Here is a 23,985-nt window from a genome sequence, read left to right as displayed (position 1 = left end):
TCACAGAGTAGAAAATCCTATGGAAATAGAGTAATATCCATATCAGGGTGAATTCACAATATATACACCAGGAGAACTAGGGAATTGTCCCACATAAGTATAGACAACTGGGGAAATTAGAAATTCCATGTCAGTGTAGATAAATCTGGGGAAATAGGGATATAATTCAAGTCAGAGTAAATGCTCTTGGGCAAATAGGGAGATATACCAGGTCATTGTAGATTCACCTGGGGAATACAAGAGATATCCCAGGTCAGGGTAGACACAACTGGCAAATTAGGCATACATCTCATGTCACTTTACAGTCATCTTGGGAATTAGTTCTAGGTCAGTGTAGATAGACTTGGTACATAGAGAGGCATCCCAGATTATATTCTCTTACTTTGATAATTAGGAAGACTTCCCAAGTGAGTGTACAGACATCTGGGGACTAGAGAAATATCCCAAGTCAGCATAAACATCTAGGACATTATGGAGATATGCCAGATCAATGTAGACCACATGGGGAATAAGGGAGATATGGTATGCCACTGTAGCACATGGGGTGGGGTGGATGGGGAGACAACCATGTTCAGTGTAGATATATCTGGGGAATGAAGGAGACATTCCAAAAATGAGTATAGACATTTATAGATATTTAATGAGACATCCCAAGATTGACTACACACTCCTGGAGAATTAGAGAGACATCCCAGGTTAGTGTAGACAAACATGAGAATTAGGGAAACATGCCAGTTCAGTGTCAACACTTTGGGGAATTATGGAGACATTTAACATCATAGTGTACACACTTGGGGCATTAGGGAGACACATTTCAGGTTAATAAGACACAAGGGACCTGGCAGGATCTCACCTACTGTACTTTGGGTAATAGGCAGGCAGACCACAGTACGCGCTTTGTAATTGGCAGGCCCCTATGAACTGGCTCCAGTCCCTCTTGCCTGTGGCCTGGGTGCACTTGGAGAATGCTGACTTGGGCAGACACCCATGGGCAAGACAGCCTTTGTAGAAAGCCAGGTTTCCAGAGGAGTTGAGCACTCTGTTGGGAAAAAATTGTATATGAGATATATAGACATATGAGATATATATATAGAGAGAGAGAGCTTGGACACAATGGAGTGGGTAAAAGAAACCCTGCCAGGCCCCAACCCTCCCTCCAAAATGGCACAGCTCAGAGATGTAGGAGACAGCATCTCTTCTGCTGGAGAAATGGACAGTGGTGAGTACATGACTTCCCCAGCTACGCAGAATGCTGCTAAAGAAACCCATTTCTCTCTTGTGGGGCCAAGTATTAAAGGGGCTTCATGACTGGGGTAAGAAGATCATCAGGAAAGAAATAAGAATATCAGAGAGCATTAAAGAGATGCCGTTCCTATGACTGCATTCTGGACTCCAGCAGGAAGCCTGATCACAGCCACTGGGAAAACTTCTGAGGATCCCTCCACTGGACCATGGGCATTCCCAAAGCCTACGTGTCAAACCCACCTCTCCCTCCCCACCCTGTGGCCAGCTGCTTATGCACACTCCTGGGGCAGCAGGAGAGTAAGCTTGGGTTGACAGGGAGTACCCACAGAAAACAGGCCAGGGTGTGGGAAAATCCACAGTCCTGAGCTGTAGCAACACCTTCAGGAAAGCAAGAGAGGTTTCCAACAATTGGTTTGGGGTGTTGTAAGATCAAACAAGAGAAGACCTACAAGCTTAAGAATTCTGCCACAAGAGGGAGCAGGAAGCTTAGAACAGGTATATCCAAACAAGGTTGGAGAAAGCCACAGAATAAATATATAGCAGGGCCAACAAAAAGTACTCTCACCTGAAGGCAGCTGGTAAAGATTAGAGGGGTGACTGCTACATCAAATGTAAAAGCAGCAACACAAAACTCAAAGGAAGATAAAGAAACAAGGAAATGTGACATCACCAAAAGATCCCAATTATCTTTCAGTAGCTGATCCCAAAGACATAGAGATCTGTAATTTACATGATGAGGAATTCAAAATAGCTCTTTTGAGGAGGCTAATGAGTTACAAGTAAACATAGACAATTCAATGAAATCAAGAAAAGAGAAATTTAACAAAGAGGTAGAATCAGGAGAGAGAACTAAACAAATTCTGGAGCTGAAGAAGTCAGTGAATGAAATGAGGGGTGCAATAGAGGGTATCCACACCAGAACAGATCAGAAAGCAGAAAGCCATCAGTGAGTCATAGGACAGGAGCTTTAAAACAGCCTAGTCAGAGAACAAAGAGAATGAAAAAAGCTAAGACAGCTTATATGATCTGTGGGACACCATCAAAAGAGCCACCAGTCATTGGAGTCCCAGAAGGGCAAGAGAGGAAGAAGGGGGAAGGCAGTTCATTTGGAGATATGATAGCTGGGAATCTCCCAGACCTGCAGAGAGATCTGGACATCCAGATTCATGAAGTGAATAGATCATCTCAATATTTCAAGCAATCTCCCCCAAAACATTATAATGAAACTGTCAAAGGCAAAGACAGAATCCTGAAAGCACAAGAGAAAAAAGAGAGAGTTATCTACAAAGGAACCCACACTGGTGATCAGTGGATTTCTCAGCAGAAACCTTACAGGCCAGTAGAGAGTGGGATGACACATTCAAAGTGTCAAAAGAAAAAAAAAAAAAAAAAAGCCTGCCAAGAATACACTTATCCAGTGAAGTCCTTTAAAATGAAGGCAAAATAAAAATTTCTCAAACAAATGCTTTGCAGAGTTCATCACACTAGATCTGCCTTATAAGAAATGCTGAAAAATGTTCTCGCCGGGCAGCCCAGGTGGCTCAGCGGTTTAGCGCCCCCTTCAGCCCAGGGCCTGATCCTGGAGACCAGGGATCGAGTCCCACGTCAGGCTCCCTACATGGAGCCTGCTTCTCCCTCTGCCTGTGTCTCTGCCTCTCTCTCTCTCTCTCTCTGTGTGTGTGTGTCTCATGAATAAATAAATAAAATCTTTAAAAAAAAGTGTTCTCGCTGAAGTCAGAGGATGCTAATCAATGACATGAAAACATATGAACATATCTAATGCAATGGAAATGGTAAACATGTAGTTGGATGAAAAAAACTCTAATTCTGTAATAGGATAGTGTGTTAACCTGTTAACTGTAGTATAAAGACTAAAGGATAAAAGTATAAAAAATATCCATACCTACTCTAATTTTTTAATGAATACACAATATAAAAAGAGGTAAACTGTGGCATTAAAACTATAAACAGAGGGAGCAAAGGGGGCAGAGTTAAGTTACTACCAGTGTAAAATGGACTGCTATGTCTAAGGGATGTTTTATATAATCCCCATAATAATCACAAAGCAAAAACCTAGAGTGGATTCACAAAAGATAAAGCAAAAGGAATTGGAACAATACTGCCAAAGAATATCTCCAATCCACAGAGGTGGGGAAGAGAGAAAGAAAAATAACAAGGAACCACAAACAGCCAGAAAGCAATTGGTAAGATGGCACCAGTAAGTCCTTGCCTATCAGTGATTACTTTAAATGTAAATGGGTTGAATTCTTCAATAAATGTGCACAGTGTGGCTGAATTATAAACAAACAAGACCCAACTTCATGCTACCCACAAGAGACTCGCTTCAATTTTAATTATACACATAAGCTCAAAGGGAAGGGAAGGAGGAAGATGTTGTTTAAGCAGAGACCAAAAGAGAACAGAGTAGCTCTACTTATGTCAGACAAAATAAACTTTAAACCAAAAACAGTAAGACACAACAAAAATCATTATATAATGATAAAGGGGTCAACTCATCATGAAGATGTAACAATTATAAATGGATATGCACTTGTATTGGAGTACCTAAATGTATTAAGCAAAGCAGATACTAACAGATGTGAAGGGGGGTAAGATAATATAATAATAATAGAAGATTCTAACAACCATGTTCAGCTATGGATAGATCATCCAGACAGAAAATCAACAAGAAGACATTGGAGTTGAACCATACATTAGACCAAATGGACCTGACAGACATTTATTGAGCATTTTAACTACAGCAGCAGAATGCACATTCTTCTCGAATGTACACAAACATTCTCCAGGACGGATCATATGACAGGCCGCAAAACAAGTCTTAGCAAATTTAAGAAGACTGAATTCATACCGACTATATTTTCCAACCGCAGTGTTATGAAACTGGAAATCAGTAATAGAAGGAAAAGGGAAATATTTACAAACACGTGGAAACCAAACAAAAAAATCTTGAAATAATTGAAAATGGAACACAGTACATTAAATCCTATGGGATAAAAAAATAAAAAAATAAAAAAAAATAAATCCTATGGGATGCTGTAAAAGCTGTTCTGGGGGGCGGGGGGGTGCCTGGGTGGCTCAGTAGCTTAAGCATCTACCTTCGGCTCAGGTCATGATCTCAAGGTCTTAGGATTGAGCCCCTTGTCAGGCTCCCTGCTCAGCGGGGAGTCTGCTTCTCCCTCTGCCCCTCCTCCTCTTTCTCCCTCTGCCCCCTCTCCTTACTTGTTCTCTCTCTCTCTCTCTCTCTCAAATAAATATTTTTAAAAAGCTGTTCTGAGAGGGAAGGTTTAGTGATAAATGCATATTTTTTTAAAAAAAAGATCTCAAATGAACAACCTAATTTTACACCTCAAGGAATGAGGCAAAGAAGAAAAAACAAAGCCAAATTTATCAGAAGGAAGGAAATAGCAAAGATCAGAATGGAGATAAAATAGAGACTAGAAAAAATAAAAATGATCAATGAAAGAACAAGCTGGTTTTTTTAAAAGATAAACAGAATTGATAAAACTTGATCTAGACTAAGAAAAAAAGGGGAGAATACTTAGAATCGGAAATAAGAGACATGAGAACTGATAGCGCAGAAATACAAAGGATCCTAACAAATTACTACAAGCAATTATACACCAACAAATTGGATAATCCAGAAGAAATGGATAAATTGCTAGAAATGTTCAACATACCAAGACAGAATCAGGAAGGAATAGAAAATATGAACAGACCAATAATGAGTGAGGAGATTGAATGAATAGTCAAAAGCATCCCAACAAACGAAAGCCCAGGACCAGGTGGCCCACTGGTGAATTCTACCAATCATTTAAAGAATTAATGCCAATACTTCTCAAACTTTCCCAAAAAAACTGAAGAGGAAAGAATATTCCAAGTTCTTTTTATGAGGCCAGTATTACTCTGATCCCAAAGCCCACTAAGGACAGACACTATAAGAAAACTACTGGCCAATATCCTTGATGAATATAAACACAAAGATTCTCAACAAAGTATTAACAAACTGAATTCAATATTACATTAAAATGATCACACACCATGATCAAGTGGGATTTATCCCTGGGATGCTAAGAAGATCTCACATACGCAAATCATACACATGATACACCACATTAATAGAAGGAAAGATAAAGATCAGACCATTTCACTAGATTCAGAAAAAACATTTGAAAAAAATACAACATCCTTTCATGATAAAAGCTCTCAATACATTGGGTATAGAAGGAACGTACATCCTCACAAGGAAGCCCACACATGACAAGCCCACTGCTCACATGCTCAACTATGAACGGTTGAGAGCCTTTCCTCTAAGGTCGGAACAAGACAAGGATGTCCACTCCAGCCACTCCTATTCAACACAGCACTGGAAGTCCCAGCCAGAGCAATCAGGCATGACAAAGAAACAAAATATATCCAAATCAGAAAGGATGAAGTAAAATTATTGTTATTTGCAGATGATAGGACCTTATATATAGAAAATCCTAAAGATTCCAGTGAGAATCTGTTACAATTAATCAATGATGCAGTTATGTTGCAGGATACAAAATCAGCACATAGAAACCAGTTGCCCTTTTATACACAAACAATGAAACTTTAGAGGGAAAAAAATAAACATTCACAATAGCACCAAAAACAATAAGGTATTTGGGAATAAATCTAACCAAAAAAGTGAAAAATCTGTATACTAAAAATTACAAGACCTTGATGAGAGAAACTGAAGAAGACACAAATGGAAAGCTATCCCATGCCCATGGAATAGAAGAATAAATAGGTTTAAAATGTTCATACTACCCAAAGGCATCTATAGATTCAACATAATCTCTATCAAAATTCCAATGACATTGTTCACAGAAATAGAAGAAAAAATCCTAAAGTTTGTATGGAACCACAAAAGACCCTGGATGGTTAAAGAAATACTGAAAAGGAAGAAAGCTGGAGGCATCATACTTCCTGATTTGAAACTATATTAAAATTACAGTCAAATCAGTATGGTACTAGCTTAAAAACAGATACAGAACAGAATCAAAAGCCCAGAAGTGAACCCATCCATATAAGACTACAACAAACTTTTAAAGAAGCAGGCTACACCAAACTATAAAGCCTCTCCACAGCAAAGAAAACCATCCACAAAATGAAAAGGCAACGTACAGAACGGGAGAACATGTGTGCAAACCATCTATCTTGTAAGGGGTTAATAGCCAAAATACATCAGGAAGAAAGAGGGTGGGGGGAGAGAGAGACCACCAAAAAAATCCCAAACAAAACCCAAATAAATCCATTTTTAAAAATGGTCAGAGGACCTGAATAACATTTTCCAAAGAGAACATACAAATGGCCAACACATACATGAAAAGACACTCTACTAATTATCAAGAAAATGCAAATCAAAACCACAGTGAGACATCCCCTCACACCTGTCAGAATGGCTATCGTCCAAAAGACAAGAAATAACAGGTGTTGGCGAGGATGTGGAGAAAAAGAAACCCTCATGCACTGCTGGTGGGAATGCAAAGTGGTGCAGCCACTGTGGAAAACCTTATGGAGAGTCCTCAAAAAGATAAAAATGGAGACATCAATACAATTTGGCAATCCTTCTGGGTATATATTTAATGGAAATGAAATCAGGATCTTGGTGTTCAGTTTACCATTATTCACATTAGGCAAGACATGGGAACAACATAAATGTCCATCTACAGAAGAAGGGACAAAGAGGTTGAATATTCACAGACATACACACACACACACACACACACACACACACACACATTATTCAGCCAGAAGAAAGAAGAAAAAGTGTCCATTGGAGACAACATGGATGCAACTTGAGTGCATGATGCTCAGTGAAGTAAGTTAGAGAAAAACACTGTGTGATCTCAGTTACAAGTAATCTAAAAAACCCAAACCCAGAAACAGAGGGTAGGATGGTGGTGGCCCAGGGCTGGGGGTAAACGGGAGCTGTTGGTCCAAGGGCACAAGCTTCTTGTCACAAGACCAATAAATTCTGGGGCTCTACCATACGGCATGGTGACCACAGTTCACAATGCTGTGTTGTGTACTTGAAAGCTGCTGAGAGAGATCTTAATTGTACAAAAAAGAAGAAACCAGTGATTATGTGACATGATGGAGGTGTTAACTAACCTAATTGTAATCATTTTGCAATATAGGCTTCTGTCAAATTACCACTTTGTACGTCTTAAATACACAGTGTTCAATGTCAGTTATAACTCAAACCTAGGTGGGAAACCAGAACATCTGTGTATTTCCTTTAAGAAATTAATATTTATTCAAAATAAAATAATATTGATTTATGGTTGCATTTGAAGAGAAACTAAGGGAATAAATAATCCATAAGTCTTTAAATGCATTGTCCTTAGGCAGAAACATCTGGTTTGATTTTCATGCTTCCTACTGAACTATTTAAATTAACTTTCTTGGGTTGTTAGGAAATGTACTTACTTATAACCATCTTAGCAATCTTTTTTATTAACATTAAATTTGTATGCAAAATATAAGAATTTAATGTTCTGCTGAAAGTTTAGTAAACTCTAGGCAAATGATATTTTTAAGTAACTTTTGAATGATATAGCAAAGCTGTATGTGAAATCACCAAATCTGACAGAGGGCAGAATAACAAATGCTTCTTCCCCAGCTGAGGGGTCCCTGGGACCTGCAGGTGTCTGGGCCCAGAGAGGGTGGGCAGATGGTGGTCTGAGGGCTGTGCACTTGGAACACCTTGGGACATTTACTGAAGTAGCAGACAGGGTGTTTGGGGCTTAAACCCCGGTTCCTAGTGGGGTCTGAGGAGCCGCCTGAGGTCTTCTCTGCAAACCCCAAGTCTAGCGCCCCAGCCCCTCAACTGGGTGGGGGCTCTCACAGGTAGCACTGGGCAGGAGGCAGGTGGGACACAGCTTCCGCCCCCCCCCCCAGGAGAGTCAGTTCCTGGGGCATGAAGCGCAGGTGACCCTCGAGGGCTCCCAGGCAGGCCCCCAAGGGTGTTCTGGGGCCCCCACCTGAGAACTCTCCCCAGACCCCCTCTCCCCACCCCTGTGGGGCCTCTTCCAAGCTGGAGCGCTCCTGGCCTGGTCAACGGAGCTCACAGATCATCCCAGCCTCTATGCTGCCCTGGGGTCACCGTGAGCAGCCGGGAGTGGGTGCTGGGATCACTTCCTGGAGGCATCTGGGGCTCCCTCCTTGCCTCGGCCTCCAGGTGGATGGGCTCCCCCTGGGGAATAGGTTTGACTTCCCACATGGCATGCAGGGTCTGGGGGCCTCTCCTGAGACCTGGACTGGGTCCTGCCATCTCTGCGTCTGTCTACCTGCCAGCACAGGGAGCAGCGTCAGCTTCCTGAGCACCCGCCCTATGCACCTGAGCACCTTCTCCGCCCAGATACCTGCCCCCAGGTCCCTGTCCTGCCTCGGGGGTGAGGCCGAGGGGGGGCTGCCCAAGGGACAGGGTTCTCTAGGCCTCCTCCCTCCCCTTCCCCACGTGTGCTACAGGGACTGGGGGGCCCGGTTGACCTGAGCTCTGGAATCAGAAACCAGCTGGATGCCGTCCCTGCCCAGGGGTGGGGTGCAGGATCCAGGACAGAGACAGAGACCCCTGCCCTCCCAGAGCCCTGCCTGCATGGAGCAGGGGCCTAGGCCTGGGGCTCTCAGACCCCGGAGCAGCTGCAGAGGCAGGGGGTCCTCCATCCCCATCCCAGACCCCGAGGCCACCTTGGCAGGGAGGGCCCAAAGCTTTCCAGGTGCCACTGCACACATTTCTCATCAGGGAAGCCTCATGGGGACCTGGTCGGGGCCAGCCTCTCCCCGAGGACCAGGCCTCTGACTGCAGGTCAATCAGCCATGTCTGCTTGGATCCTCCTGGTGACGGGGAGCTCACCACCCCTGGGGTAGCCTCCCACGGGACTGTGGGAAACACCTCCCTGCTGGCCCAACTCTGCAGACAGCACTGCTCCCTCTGCACCCCCTCTGCCTGCTTTCCTGAGTCTGGTCATCTCCAGGTGAGCCCCCACCCCAGCCGCCCCTGCTCCCAGAGACCCCCAGCCTTGAGCAGGCAGGTGCCCCAGGACTCCTGCTCCCCTCTACCTGTCCCCACAGAGCCCCTCCCCTCGCCCCTGCAGCCTCAGGGCAGAGCAAACTGCCCACCCCAGGCCCCAGGCAGGGCTCCAGAGGACAGATCAGAGGGAGGGGTGGGGCTGAGAGGGATCCCGCCAGGTGCCAGGCTGGCTCTCTGCCTGCTCCTGAGCTCTAACCTGCCGCCACCTCCCTGGTGGTTCATGACGCAAGGGAAGGACTGACCCTCAGCCTGGGGTCTGCGCTCTGCTGCCCCCGACGTGCAGCCCCCGGGGTGGGTCTAGGGAGCAGGTCACCCTGTGACTCCAATCTCAGGCTGGGCCCTGAGAAAGGAGACCTGCTCTACCCTCCTGAAACCTCAGAGCCCCACCCTACCAAGCAGCTCGATGAGCCCTCCTGACGTTCACCCTCCTCCGTCTGCTGCTCACACCTGCAGTTCAGGTCACAGAGCAGAGCACACACACCTGCCGAGCGTCCTCGGGCTGAGCCGCGGGTGTCACGTGGCCCCGACTCACACTCGGGGGCAGTTATTGCCAAGCCAGTCACCTGGGGTCTCAGGCAGTTGTGCATGAAGCCCAGGGACACACTTCCTGCCCCTTGGCCAGCCCTGAGTGCCCCAGGAGCAGAGGGCAGGGGCTTGGGGACCAGGTGTCCTCTGGGTGTTGAGCCACGGCTGGTACAAACCCCAGTCTCTGCCGTCCCACTCAGCCCCGTTCCTGCAGGCAGAGACATAGTCTGAGTGTGACAGCAGGGGACACATCATCCTCCCTCCCAGGAGACCTCGGGCCCCAGGCCTGCTCCCCATCAAGTCCGTGGGCTCAGACCCCCAAGGGCAGCTCTCCTGGGGCCTCACCTGGGGACGTGGGGTGTGGGGGGAGCCTCTGCTTCTGAGAGCCTCCCCTGGGGGATCTCACCTGGGGGAAACTCATCCGGGGGTTCTCAGAGGCCTGGATTGTGGGAAGGGGCCTGAACCCTCCTGGCTGCTCCTGAGGTGCAGGGAGGAGCATCTGGAACTCCACAGGCCTCACACAGTGACCACTGACCCCAACTCACTCCCCATCTGTTGGGCTTGGTGTCAGGGTTCAGGGGCCTGGGCACCGCAGTTACCGGTGGGGCCAAAGACCCATCCTCAGGGCCCAGAAGGAACACTCCTCCCTCCAGGCCTTGCTGCCTGGGCTCAGCGGCTCGGGCCCAGGCGGCCTTGCGCTCACGGGACAGTGGACAGCAGACAGCGCAGCTGAGGGTGGGAGGGCCAGCACCTGGCCTAGGGCTCAGGTGGGAGGCGGGGCTGTTCCTTGTTCATGTGGGGCAGGAAATACTCCCCCTCTCCCCCTCTGAGTCCCGGCTGAGGCCCTCCTGAAAGGCAGATGAAGTAGAGAGCAACCAGGAAAGCTCAAGAACAGTCATGCGGACAGTGCAGCTGAGGGTGGGAGGGTTGGCACCTGGCCCAGGGCTCAGGTGGGAGTTTGTCCACCTGCTGACGAAGGACAGTTTGTCTGCAACGGATTCACAGGTGGGGAAGGAGTCCTGAACTGAGTCTCTAGACTGGAGCCAGTGCTCCTGGCTGAGAACCACGGGCCTGTGGGCAGGGAGGGGCCCAGAGCACCTGCTCCGGGTGGTTCATAGCAATCCCTGATGGAGTTGGGGCCAGTGCAGGCCCAAGGGGCTCAGGAAACCAGTGAAAACACAGTGGGGGGCTGGGGACCACTGGGTCAATACAGACAGAGCAAGGAGAGGAGGAGACTACTGGGTTAGTATAGACAGAGCAGATCACTGTAGACAGAGTAGAGGATGGGGAGAGACCACTAAGTCAGTGTAGACATGGGGGGGGGAAGGAGGATACCATCCGGTCAGTGTAGACACAGGAAGGGGGGGGCAGTATAAGTAAAATAGAGTTGGAAGGAAGATAACTAAGGTTGATGTAGACACTGAAGAGGAACCATGACATCCAAGGCCAGTGTAGACCCAATAGGAGTACTAAGGAGATGGCCCAGTGTAAGAAAGATCTCCAGTTCAGTATGGACACAGCAGGGGACTTGGGAGACACCCAGACCAGTGTAGATACACCTTGGGGTGTAGGGCCAAATCCCAGATCATCAACCCACCACGAAACTATGGAGACCTTCTTGGTCACTCACTCTAGATAAACTGGGGGAGCCAGGGATGTGGTCCTATTCCCTTTACCTGACCTGGGTAAACACAGCACCATCCTAGGTCCACATACATAAATCAGGGGGTCTCAGGTAATAATCCAGGCCCATGCAGACACAGTGAGGAAGCTACACAGCCTCAGTGTGAACACACTGGAGTAACTGGAGGGATATCCCAGATCAGTGTAGATACAGCAGAGGAATCAGAGAGGCATTCCTGATCAGTGTAGACACTGCAGGGCGTTAAGAGACATCTTGTTAGTGTAGACACAGGAGGGGGAGTAGGAAGACATCTCAGGTGGCCTGCGCTGTTCCGTAGGTGACCCGGAGGTATTCCCACACTGGGAGAGCCCTTTGTTAAGTCACAGATGAATTAAAGTGCCCACGGGCATCCTGGAGATACGGAGGAATCAAAGATGAAACCACTCGAGTCAGGTGGAGATATTAATTTCGACGTATCATCGAGCACTGTTAGGAGGACTCACTGGGGCTGAATAGGATTCAGAAGGTGGCTGCCAGGAGGGCCAGCAAGACCTGCCTGCAGAAGGGGGCGGGCATGGGGCCAGGCTGCGTCTGGTCTGTCCACAGAGCAGGAGACCAGCTGAGGCTGGGGAGGGGACCCGAGTCCAGGAGGAGCAGACGACCTTACCTGGGAGCCTCGCCCCACTGGTTAAACTCCAGGTCACTCCATCTCTGCCCCTCCCTGACTCAGCTCTCTCTTGGGGCAGGACAGATCAACCTGTAAGGGCTGTGGCTTAAAATGTCAGTGGTTCCTGATTTCCCACAGTTCTGAGGTCAGATTTCAGGTGGGCCCCAGCGGGTGGCTCTCTGCTCCACTTGGCCTGGCTGGGTCACCCCTTGGCTGCATCCAGCTGCTGGTTGGGTGGAGCTGGGAGGTTCCAGAAGGCTCTCTGGCACCTGCCACATTCTTTTCAGCAGGATTTCAAACAGCCCAGGAATCACCATTCAGGTGTCAATAGTTTCCTTGGAGACACATTTCATTACCCAGAGGGGAATTGCTGAGAAGAATCTATCAAGTGAATGAAAGCTGTCCAGTGTGGATTCCTTCCCATCTGAGGGGGTTTCTGACTCACTGGGCCTATGGCTGTTTCTCCTTGGAATTTGGACAGCCAGGAGCTCAGGTGATGGATCACTCTGACCTGAACTTGACACTAATTAACCCTGTCAAATCTCTAGGCCCGGCTCCTTGCCTCCTCCACTGTCTTGATTTCTTGTTCTCAGCTGGGAAGAAGGGAGACTGGAGACATTCTGAAAGACAGTGTCAGATTCACAAATCCCCAAGAAGAGCCAGAGAAACTCACTTTTAGGGAATTTTGGAAGTGGGAAGTTTATCGTACCCTGGATGGAGTGAGAGGTCTCCCCATGGGGGTGTCGGGAGGAGCTGCCCAGGGCCCTCCCCTCCCTGTGGCCCTGCAGAGACTCCTGCCTGCTCTCCTCCTGCTACCTCCTCTCTCCTGGCTGCTCATCAGCAAGAACACATGCAGAGGACGCCTCTGCATGCTGAAATCCATATTTTTCTGCCTTGCTCACCCCTCAACTGCAGGCTACTCTGTTCCCACTTACGGAGAATCTTCCAGAGAGACTAGAACCGCAGGAGAATGTTTCCATGGATGATCTGAGTACTTTTCCCTCTCAGTGTCGCCTGTCACTCTGTGGTCACCTCCACCCCACATAGGTGGTCTGCATTTGGGGGCTCAGGGAGCATCACAAGTAGTGGACCCCATCCATGAGCCCATGCCCTCCTAACAGACTCCACGTTTGGGAACACAGCACATGGGACCTACATAGACTAAACATGACCTGTCATTCATGTGAAATCAAAGCATAACAGGCATTGTGTATTGGTAGTCTCCACATAACCACCTGAAGTGACATGGGTGCATCCCCATTGTGTCCCTCTGAAGCATCAGCTGCACGTTTGGATGTGCACTTTGCACCCTGACCTGCGTGTGTGGGGTTTCCCCTATAACCCCCTATAACGAAGAGGTCTCTGTAATGAGAACTACTGCTCTGCAGCCAGGGTCTCCTCACAGCCTGGGGGCCTCTGGTTGGCAGCTGTGTAGGACCCTGAGGTCTGTGGAAGAGCAGGTGGTGCTGGGGGTGCATTGTCCTGTCCCAGGCGCCTGGGGACATGCGGACCCGGGCCCACAGGGACACGCAGCAGTGGCTGCCCTGAGTATGGCAGGAGATGGTGGCCTCCAGGGACAGTGCAGAGGGAGCGTGTGGGGGACGAGCCTTGGAGGACGATGCAGGTCTGAACGATGGAAGTCTCGTACACTGAGCAACAGGAGCCCAGGTCCCAAACACAATCACTTGTAAAAATAAAAGTCTCTTGCCAGGATGAAAGAGATCACACAGGGTCTTCTATTGTATTTAAAATATATGCACACCAAACAGCAATGGACGTTCTGCAAGAACACTTTCAAATAAAGAGACAGTCATTAACCACAGTTCAAGGATTTCCTAAGAAGGAAGTGTTAGTCTCAAACACACTCAAATATATGATAAAAATTCAATAAAAATGAAAAAGATACTATTTAACAATTCTATGATTTCCTAAGAGTGGGCATGGAATGGGAAAAGGGCATTAAGGAACTAGCAAAGCCAGTGGAAGGCACCTTCTGGCCCGGAGGACGCTTGGGATGCAGCAGCCAGGCTAGCCCCATCCTTCTGACCACGCCCCTCCGCTCCAGCCCCGCCCACGAGACTCCACCCACTGGGGGGCTCCCTGCCTTGACCCCACCTTCCCTGCCTTGACCTTTGTACCAGCCCCGCCCACCGGCCTGGCCCCATCCCTAGCTCCCACCTGGGCTCCGCCGGCGCACAGAAGGCTGCCCAGCGGCTTGATAACCTCGCCTCTGTTGGGTGCAGCGGTCTCTGCCTCTGCACAAGCCGAGGGAGGGGGTCTGAACTCCCCATTGAGCCAACCCCGACCCTCCCGAGCTGGGTCGGTGCCCTGCTCTACCCCTGGCATCTGGTCCCAATTTCAGCCTCCCACTGCTGTCCTGGCTCCTGTACACCTGTATGAACCCCAGCAGGGGCAGCGTCCTCCTGTCCCCTGGAGGAGGGGGTTGCAGAAAGGAGGTCCCCGGAGTTCCCTCCCGATGTGCCCCACTCCAGCCGGGCCTTGGTGCAGGGAGGTTCCTGAACATCAGGACATTGACATTCTGTGCAGACAAGTCTAGAGAAACAGTAAAAGTGACGGATGGTGGCTGAAGCTATTTTGCCATCCACAGTTTCTTTCTGCATTTCTCATTTTTGTTTCATTTGACCTCAAATAGGAAGAGTCAAGACAGTGAGGCACCACATGCAGAGGTGGCCTTGAGAAAGGGCCTGGGGTCAGCAGGCACAGCCCCGGGCTACAGGTGGTTCCCCGTCCCAGTTACCAGGGCAGGTGGCTGAGGAGGGAGTGATGGGTTTCTGTCCTAACCTTTATTGAAGGTGTCTACCTCTATCCATCTGCACTGCTGCCCGGTCCCATCCACCTTCACCTCTGCTGGGTTAACTGCATGCGATCTCCTGCTGGCTCCTGCCTCTGTTCACCACCCCTTATCTTCTGCTCTGTGTCAGCGGTCACCTCTAAAATCACCAATATATTCTGTGCCCCCTCTGTGGTTTCCCTTTGTACCCAAACCTCAAGTGCGGTGACACCAGCATCTAGACAGGAAAATGGGAAAGTGGTCACACAGATGGTGGCAGGGCTGGAAGGGCAGAGGGATGACCCACGCAGAGATAAGCAGAGGCAGGAGGAAGGTGGGCAGCGACCCCGGCCCCAGGAGGGGGACTGAGGGGTGTGAGCAGAGCCGGGGCATCCTGGACACTGGGCAGGGCAGGACCACCACCAGCTGCCCACAGCAGGACCCCTGTGTGGGACAGGACTGTGGGAGCCAGGCACCTGGGCAGGGCTACGATCCCTGGAGCGGGCTCTGCAGGGAAGCAGGGGAGCTGGAAGGACACGCCCTCTTCCAGAGGCCCCTCCCACCTGGGGCCCCCACTAGCATCCCTGGTGTCAGGACCTGTCAGGGTCCCACTCTGGGAGCCGGGGAGCATGTTTTACAGGGCAGAGCAGGGCTTGGGCTCTGAATTAGCAGGAGCTCCCTCCCCCCACAGGCTGACAGGGCCCTGGCCATCTGATCCCCACCCTGGATGCATCTCCCACCTCCCCAGAGTGGCTGAGTTCCAGATTCACTGGACCTGGTCAGTCCCAGGTCACCACACCCCTCCCTGCAAGGGCCCTGACCTCCTTCCCTCTGCCTGCAAGCCCTAGAGTCTCAGCTCCAAGCCCTGCCCAGGGAAGTGTTCCTGTCCCTGTCTCCTTAGGTCACCTCCCCTGGCCAGCCCCTTCCTTCACCTTCTCAGCACAGCCTACAAGGGCACATCTGGTGAAGACTTTCTACTTTCTTTTTTTTTTTTTTAAGAGTTTATTTTATTTACTCATGAGAGATACAGTGGTGGTTAATGGGCTCTCAGGGCTGGAAGTGACCCCTGGGAGAGGGATCTGGATCCAGCTGGCCCCCCCACAGCAGCCCCCACTCACCCTGGAAGGCTTCCCACAGGGAGCCAGCCCTGCCTCATGAGGAGCAGGTGGTAAGAAAGGCCCTGCCGCAGGATCCCAAAAGCAACCAGGAGCCCCGTGGATCGCGCTACAGAGAGAGGTATCCAAACCCTGAGAAGCCCCACAGGGCACCCGTGTCCAGCAGCTCAGGGGACCCCACCCTGGTGAACATGGTCAGGATGCTTCCCTTGTTGATGAGACTGGGGGCTGGCAGGAAGGGGGGTCAGGAGCTGGTGGCAGAAATGTTGGTCCCCCAAGGACAGGATGGGGCAGTGTTACCCACTGGGTAGGCTCCTTCACTCCTGGCCAGGAGGGGACAGTGATGAGCCCACAGGGTCGTCCTTAACACCCCGTTCAGTCGCATCCCATCCTGTCAGTGAGGTCTGATCCCCTCGCCCAGGTCCCGTCCTGCTGTGCTGCCCAGGCCACAACCTCTCCCACCTGGGCAACCCCAGTGGCCCTTCTCCTACTGGGTGAGACTGTCACACATCCACACTGAAGTTCTGAATTCAGACACGCGCACAACAGTGCTGTCAGGAGGACACATGTCAGGGGACACAGGTGCTGGTGGACATCCTGCCACCAGGGCCGAGGGAGAGCTGCTGGGGATCCAGCCTGTTTCTCTGCTCCCCCTGCCCAGGAACAGAGTCCTCCTTCCACATGGGCTCATGCCTCCCAGTCGGCTGTGTCCCAAGCCCGGCTCAGGGGTGCTTGGGCTAAACCACCCTTACAAATGTGCCAGCTTGGGATCCCTGGGTGGCGCAGCGGTTTGGCGCCTGCCTTTGGCCCAGGGCGCGATCCTGGAGACCCGGGATCGAGTCCCACGTCAGGCTCCCGGTGCATGGAGCCTGCTTCTCCCTCTGCCTGTGTCTCTGCCTCTCTCTCTCTCACTGTGTGCCTATCATAAATAAATTTAAAAAAAATTATTAAAAAAAAAACAAAAACAAATGTGCCAGCTCCCCCCTCACACACAGTACCCATGGCTTTGCAAAAAGCATGCAAAATGGATGCAAACAGTCCCAAAATACAAAATACATAAGAGTGGAACTGCGGAAAGGGCAGGAGCATTGCAGTGAGTTTCCTATTCAACGGGAATCACTTTTCTCACTGTCTTCTGGCAACATGCGTGTGTTTGAATTTTTAAGAACTGAATGGGGGTAGTTGCTGGATCTCAGTAGGGCCCAGGAGAACAGGTTCCACTTAATCCTGTGGGACAGTCTGAGCCTTGGCAGGTGCTTGCCCGCCATCAGCCACAGGAGACAATGAAGTGGTCCCTCGAGCTGGGCGTTCCATGGAGAAAGCCCCAGGGTCCCCAGGTCACATGACCCCCAAGGCAGGTTATCACCATCCTTGGTTTATGGGAAGAGAACAGTGAGATGCTGAGTAACCTGTTGTAGGTAACACAGTGAGGGAGGGATGGGGCAGGGCTCAGACCTCATAGCTGGATCAGGTCCCTGCTCTGGAATATCCCCACCTCTGTGCAGTTCCCAACCAGACCCTCCTGCGTGGTTTCTATCAGTAGTTCAGCTCTAAGTAAATACAGGTATGAGTAGCAGATAAATGAATGAATGACCCAACCAACACATGTGAATTGCCCTCCCTGGGGTGCCTGTAAGCTGAGCTCCCCCCACCAGGCCCTGGGTCCTTGGGAACACTCTGCTCAGAAATGTCTCTCCACGCAGCCAAGGACCCACCAAGTCTGTGGAAGCCTCTCTGCTAGGGCCTCCTCCCTCAGTGAAGCAGCTGATTTTCCTGAGTCTCAGACACAGAGGGCGATGGACAGGGAGTTCTCTCTGCGAGGTCCGCAGGACAGGTGGGAACTGCCCTGTCTCCTCTGTCATTTGGCTCCACGGAGTACTAGGTGCCCAGGATGGCCAAGGACCTAACCCTCTCTGAGGCCAGGTTTGCCCCTGACCTGAGCCCCATCCATCCCAGTGTCCTGCCCCCAGCACCCCGTCTGTCCTGGAACCTACACACCTTCCAAACTGTGCCCACTCCTATCAGTATGTTACCCCGCCCCCCTGCCTGGTGTCCTCTCATCATTGGGAATATTCTCCATGATTCCTGGATTCCACCTTGTGCCTGAGGGGCCAGAGGTGCTGCCCTCTGAGAGGTTCCAGTCCATCCTGCTGCCCAGGGCCCCAGGGCAATGCATGCCCATGGGTGGCCTGCTCATCATTTCGGGCTAATACACTGACCTGAGGGCACTGAAAGTAGGAGCTCCAGCACATCTTCCTGTGTCTGCTCACACCCAAGCTCTGCTCCCCTGACCTGTGTCCACGCAGCTGGCCCTGCTGGGTCCTCTGGGGTCCTGCCTGGGTTTAGCCAAGGGAGGCAGAGGCCAGGGAGAAGAGAACAGAGACCGGACAGTGGCACATTTCCCCTCCTTCTGCCTCTATGGCTGTCCAGTCCCCTGGGCTGTGCAGCACCACCTCTTCCTGGGCCTCTGCCCTGGGCCATCATGGTCTTTTGCTGTTACTCCTCTCTGGTGACACTCAGGCCTGGTTGGCCACACAGTGCCTCTGTCCCTGGTACCGGGGTGGATGGGCACTCAGGGGCCTTCCCTGCAGAAGTAATTTCAGCACGAGTATCCAGCGCCCAGTCCATGTGGGGACAGGAGGTCCCTGGGGTTCTGGGGAAGGAAGAGCTCACAGAAGATATGGTGCCTCTCCACGGGCTGGTCCTAATCTCACCTCGCAAAAGGAATCTCAGAACTTGGGGTAAAAGAATGACGTTCCTCTAACAGAAGTCAGATCGATGTCTCTAGCATTGCTTGGAGCCCAAGGTAAGGTAAGGAGTGAACACTGGCTTTTTTCTTGCTAAACTTTTAAGTTCAGACATATGTTCCGAAATAAAATTTGTGTATCTTAGGTCAACAGCCTCTTAAAGGCTGTTATTAACTTTTGGAAAGATGACAAATCAGCATGAGAGTGACAAATGCCACTGTCTGCACAGACTTAGAGCACATACTCTCCCTAACAGATCTGGGAGCCTGAGGAGGCCAGTTATAGCAGTCAATTAACTAGGGCTTCAGAGTCGCTCAGAAAAATAAATAAGGTACTTTATGCTAGGTGTAGAAATAAATCCAAGTGAAAACCCGCAGTGGGAATAAATGACTGGCTGCCGATGTTCAGGCACTAAACCATTAATAGTTCCAACTCCATCCCAGTCCCCAGGAAACAGATCAACAGACATAAATGAACAGACAGGGTCTTGGGGCTGCCATCTTTCTCGTGATGGTTTCTTTTGGCCGTGAGGACCAAAGCCCGTGAGGACAGAACATTCCAGAACGTTCTGGCATCTGCACAAGGCTGACTGCATCTGTCTTCCATCTTCTGTGCAGAGGTGAGTCCCAGTGAGGGGCACATGGCAGAGCTCCCCAGAGGGTGTCCTGCTTGTCCCAGGAGGGGGTGGAGAGCGGGACCAGGAGGGTCTGAGCTGGTCACCCCTGCCCCCGGACCCCTCCTGAGGCCCTGTCCCCTCCCACCCACCTCCCATTGGTGCTGCAGGTGGGGATGCTCAGACGTGGGAGGGACAGACCTCCGGGAGTGACATTGAGGGCACGGGCACTTCTCTAGGCTCTCTCTGCAGTCAGGACAACCGGCTCCTAAAGCCTGTGGAATCCTGCCTCGCAGGCATGGGGTAGAATCTTTATGTGAAAACCATCATTTCCTCCTGCAGTTGAATTTTAATTTTCGAAGTATAGCCTCTGCTTGAAATATACACGTAATTAGATCCCTGCAATGATCTCCAGTGGCCCCATCTCAGCCACTGGATGATAACAGTGATTCCTCATCTGTCCTTTGCTCTCATATGAATGCCCCCATACCTTTTATAATTCTGCAGCAAACTGTGTATTTATGGTAGTGGGTGAATCTTTACTGATGCATCATTGCTGGTGAACACTTGTGAGGGGCCTGGGGCTCTGCTGGGAACCAAGACACCAAGGACAAGGAAGGGAACGCCTGCCTCCAAGGGGCTGGCCCAAGAGCAGCCAGAGGAGGTGGGTCCCACGTCAGGGAGCAGGCAGGGAGTGGGCACAGATGGCAGAAGGCTGGAGTGGCCGGCAAGGGTCAGATCAAGGAAGGTGGAGATGCACAGGGCTCGTGGCTTGTCAGACCAGAACAGAAGCTCTGGGGAGTGGTCTCCAGCTTTCAGGGGCAGTAGGTGACAGGATGCTCTAGAGGTTTCAGTGGACATGGCCTTCCCAAAACATCAGTCCACTGGCCTGGTGGGAAGGGGCCATGGTGGCTGCAATGCTCAGAACCCCACTCTCTGTAGCCCACTTATTTCTTTGTTCCACATGTTCTCATACTCAGGAGACTGAAGCTGGGTGGGACAGAGATAGGTCCTCAATTAGGACTCTATTTGTCAGTGACAGAACCAATTCCTAAATGGTTTTCAAAAGGGGGAGAGTTATTGGTCCACTTAAGTGAAAAGTGTGGACATTACCATCAGGCATGGCTGGATCCAGGTTCTCTGGTGATGCAGCCGGGATCTCCTATCTCCTTCAGTGACTGTCTGTATGTAAACAAGACTCTCCTGAAGAGCCAGCTCTGGGAGGTGGGAACAGGCATCTGAAACAGGCTGGGGCAGGCACCTCCATCATGGACAAGCAGTCCCTCCCTGTCCTGGAAACAGAAGACAGAGAATATGAGCAGCCATGAGAATATGATGACCCCAGAGCAGGTCAAGCCTCACCGTCCCCAAGCAGCAGAGCCCCTGACTACCTCGAGTCAGGTCTTCCATCCTGGTCCCCGTGTTTGGGGCTGTGGAAGGTGCTGACCAAGTGGGTGGCAGGCAGCAGGACTGAGCAGGCATTTCCCAACTTGGTGCAGTAAAGGAGAGCGTGCTCCTCCCTAGAAACAGGGACAAACATGGGAAATGTGATGCCGACCCAGAGGCTGTAGATCCAGAGGCCAAGAGAGACCTTATAGAGAAGGTCCCACCTTGTCCCCAGCCTGCGGCCTTGTCCTTTCTCTAGATTTCTCCCTAGTCTCTCTCTAGTCACTCTGACTCCTCAACCTTCTGCCCATGCAGCTGGGCTGTCAGGATTTCAAACCTGCTTCTGATGCAGATGTTTCCAAGCACACACTTGCTCCACAAAGAATGATAGCGACATGAGGCAGTTGTGTGTAATCCCCTAGCGTGGAGCGGCTTTAACTAAAGGAATCTCTCTCTCCCTCTCTCTCTATCTCTCTCTCTCTCTGTTTCTAAAATGCATAGAAAAAAAATCCCAACCCTTGCTTTGAAGAACATCGGAGTGTTTTATAATTGCTTTAAGAATTAGTGATTTTGAAACACTCAATGACAAATTAGCAGCTTGTAAGGTGTATTTATTGAAGTGGTTGGCTTTTATAATTTGAAAATCCCCCCACAGTTCCAAACTTCCTTTTGCCACTGAAATGACTGCCAAGGGCACCATCTTCACCCTTATGAAGTGGCCTGCTCTGCATGTCACAGAGCATTGCACAAGGTTCACCATCCTAAATTATGGCTCAAATTACAAACAGGCCTCTCTAATAAATTATCTCAAGTTCTAAGTGCATAATTATGGTGTTTTTTTTACTAATTACATAATCAAGATGAGTAATTATATCATTAAAATATGACACTTAATCTGTTCTGCTGCAGCTGTTTGTGGAGGGTCATGAACTTCGTGGCCTGGGATGTTAGCAGGGCTCTGCCTGGGACAACCTGAAACCAGACACGCGGGCCTTTACCGTCAAATGTTGGATGCTCTGGCTGGTCTGGGGAGGAGACGTTCTAGGAGAGTCAATGGCATAAACGCCTTTTCTCTTGGGAGTATGAAGACAAACACCCCTTTAACTCCATAGCTTGAATTATCCAACCTCTGCATCATCTTTTCCAACCACTGACCTCAGTGCCCCCACCCTGGTGGGCCATGTACTCAGGCCTGCCACAGGGGTCTTCTCGAGAGGTGCTCGTCCAGCCCTGTTTGCCAACCCGGCTCTGGCACCTGAGACCTGGTGGAGACACGGGCTTGTGCTACCTTCTCTGCAAGGGACCCACAGACTGCATGTGGAGCAAGGGTCCACACCCTTCATGGTTTCTGATTCCCTCCACATCCCAACTCCAGCAGGGGACAGGCCAACATGGTTCCTTCCTGGTCATGGACACCAGCTGGGGACTCCAAGCCGGAGGTCCTCCCTGTGAGAGTTCATCTTTTTCTACCGTCCTGGGAAGCGGGAGCTGCACTAGGTGAGCCATCCAAGGGCCAGCGAGGGTCCCTCAGCTGACTCCGAGGCCCCGGGCTTGGTCGTCTCTTGCCCACCCTGCTCTGCTCACCTGTCCTGAGGCCACCAGCTGCCCTTCTGCTGCTCCCTAACAATTTCACAGTTTTGGAAGGACATAAAGCTTTAGGATATTAACTGCAATGCTGTGGGCTTGCATCACCTCTCCTTCTTTATTTAGCATGATGAAAATGTAATTATATCCTTCATGGGAAATCTCAGCCATTTTAATAACTGTCACTCACCACAATGTAAGAGTCACACGTTTTGGGCTGCACGTGTCCTTTCAATGTTGTTTTTACAGGAAAAACCTGGAGTGTGTGTGCTCAGGCCCATTTGACATCAACAACAGAGAGGTGAGGGCCCATGGACTCTCAGAAGATTGCAGTGCACACATGCTGCTCCCACCTGGTCCCCAGCAGCAGCCAGGCCTGGGCAGGGACCTGGAGCCAGAGAGGTGACAATAGGGACGAGGAGATGTGATGGGCAGTTCATTCATCAAGTCATTCATTTATCAAGAAAAGATATTTCCAGTAAGACTCATCTAACCAGGAATTTCCTGTTCAATGATGACAACAGATCATTAAGTTGGATTTCATTTCTGTTCACGTTTCTGTAAGTCCATGAGGTCCTGCTTCACGGATGGCCTACAGAAATGAGCCACAGGGGCTACTCTGGGGGTGCTTGTGCTAAGGAGTTTACATGTTGGGGAAAGGGGCAGGTAGTCTTTGAATTCATGCTCCTGGATAGGGTACCTCTACTCATCCCTGCCCCTCTGTCAGTCATTGATAATTGGGAACCTGATTCTGAATATCTGTCAGTTCTAAAATAATAAATAATAATAATTCTCCTGCGGGGAAATAATTCATCCAAAGGGAATTAATTTATTCACAGGGGAAGTATAAATTATCTGGGGCAATTCACTCGGAGATTACTTTCGTCCGGGGATGAAAACGTGAGGCAGACTGGTGCACAGACAAGACCAGTGGAAAGTCACCTCGGGTGTAGACGACGGTTGTCCAGTCTGCCCACTATGGGGATCACCATCATGGGACCGTGGTGCCAGTGGGAGATACCGCACATGCATCTCACCAAGATGGGGATGTGCGGGGGCCACTCTCACCAAGACGTGTGCCCAGGGAGGAAGGTGCCAGCAGGCCAAGCCAATTGTTAAAGCTTCCCGTTTGCTTAGCTGCATAAGCAATGCATATTGATGGCACAGGAGAGGAGCCTGAGAGACGCAGGGGGTCAAAGAAGACATGGAACCACCCTCAGTCCCACCATCAGAACCCAATCACCGTTACCGGGTCACACCACATCTTTCCCTTATTTCTACGAGGTCTTAGATAAAAGCTCAGCTAGCGACCTGGAACCGTACAGAGGATTAGCACGGCCCTTGCTCAAGGATGACACGCACATTCCCAAGGCGCTCCCCAGTTCTCGGTCACGGAGGCAGAGCGCACAGCACAGGGACTACAGTCAGTTAAGAGTTTAAGAACGTTGTCTGGTGACGGGGCAATGACACCCACCTGTGCTAGTAATGCACAGAACTGCTGAATCTGTTGTACACTTCACAGTAACACACGTGTGCTAATTATGCTTCACGAGAAAGAGAACACACACACGGTGCACGAATATATACAACCCTCGTTACACCTGAGTG

The 23,985-nt window shown here is 50.2% G+C and overlaps 1 long non-coding RNA gene and 1 other non-coding gene across 3 annotated transcripts; one reads left to right on the top strand and one right to left on the bottom strand.

Moving 5' to 3' along the window:
- Positions 1 to 620: 620 nt before the first annotated feature.
- LOC144299686 (uncharacterized) lies at positions 621 to 11,805 on the bottom strand. 2 transcript variants are annotated; one of them, XR_013366349.1, is made up of 3 exons: positions 11,532 to 11,805; positions 9,807 to 10,058; positions 621 to 1,039 (listed from the first exon to the last, which is right to left on the bottom strand). It is a non-coding gene; the product is annotated as an uncharacterized LOC144299686 (long non-coding RNA). The 2 variants fall into 2 exon arrangements; XR_013366348.1 differs by lacking the exon at positions 9,807 to 10,058.
- Positions 11,806 to 23,658: 11,853 nt separating this feature from the next.
- LOC144300090 (U6 spliceosomal RNA) lies at positions 23,659 to 23,763 on the top strand. Its single transcript, XR_013366731.1, has one exon. It is a non-coding gene; the product is annotated as a U6 spliceosomal RNA (small nuclear RNA).
- The last annotated feature ends 222 nt before the right edge of the window (positions 23,764 to 23,985 follow it).

Source organism: Canis aureus, chromosome 27 (assembly GCF_053574225.1).
Source record: "Canis aureus isolate CA01 chromosome 27, VMU_Caureus_v.1.0, whole genome shotgun sequence".
In the NCBI taxonomy this organism is placed as follows: Eukaryota; Metazoa; Chordata; class Mammalia; order Carnivora; family Canidae; genus Canis; species Canis aureus.
Note: the sequence above shows the minus strand (reverse complement) of the source record. Positions and strands in the feature narration are given on the sequence as shown.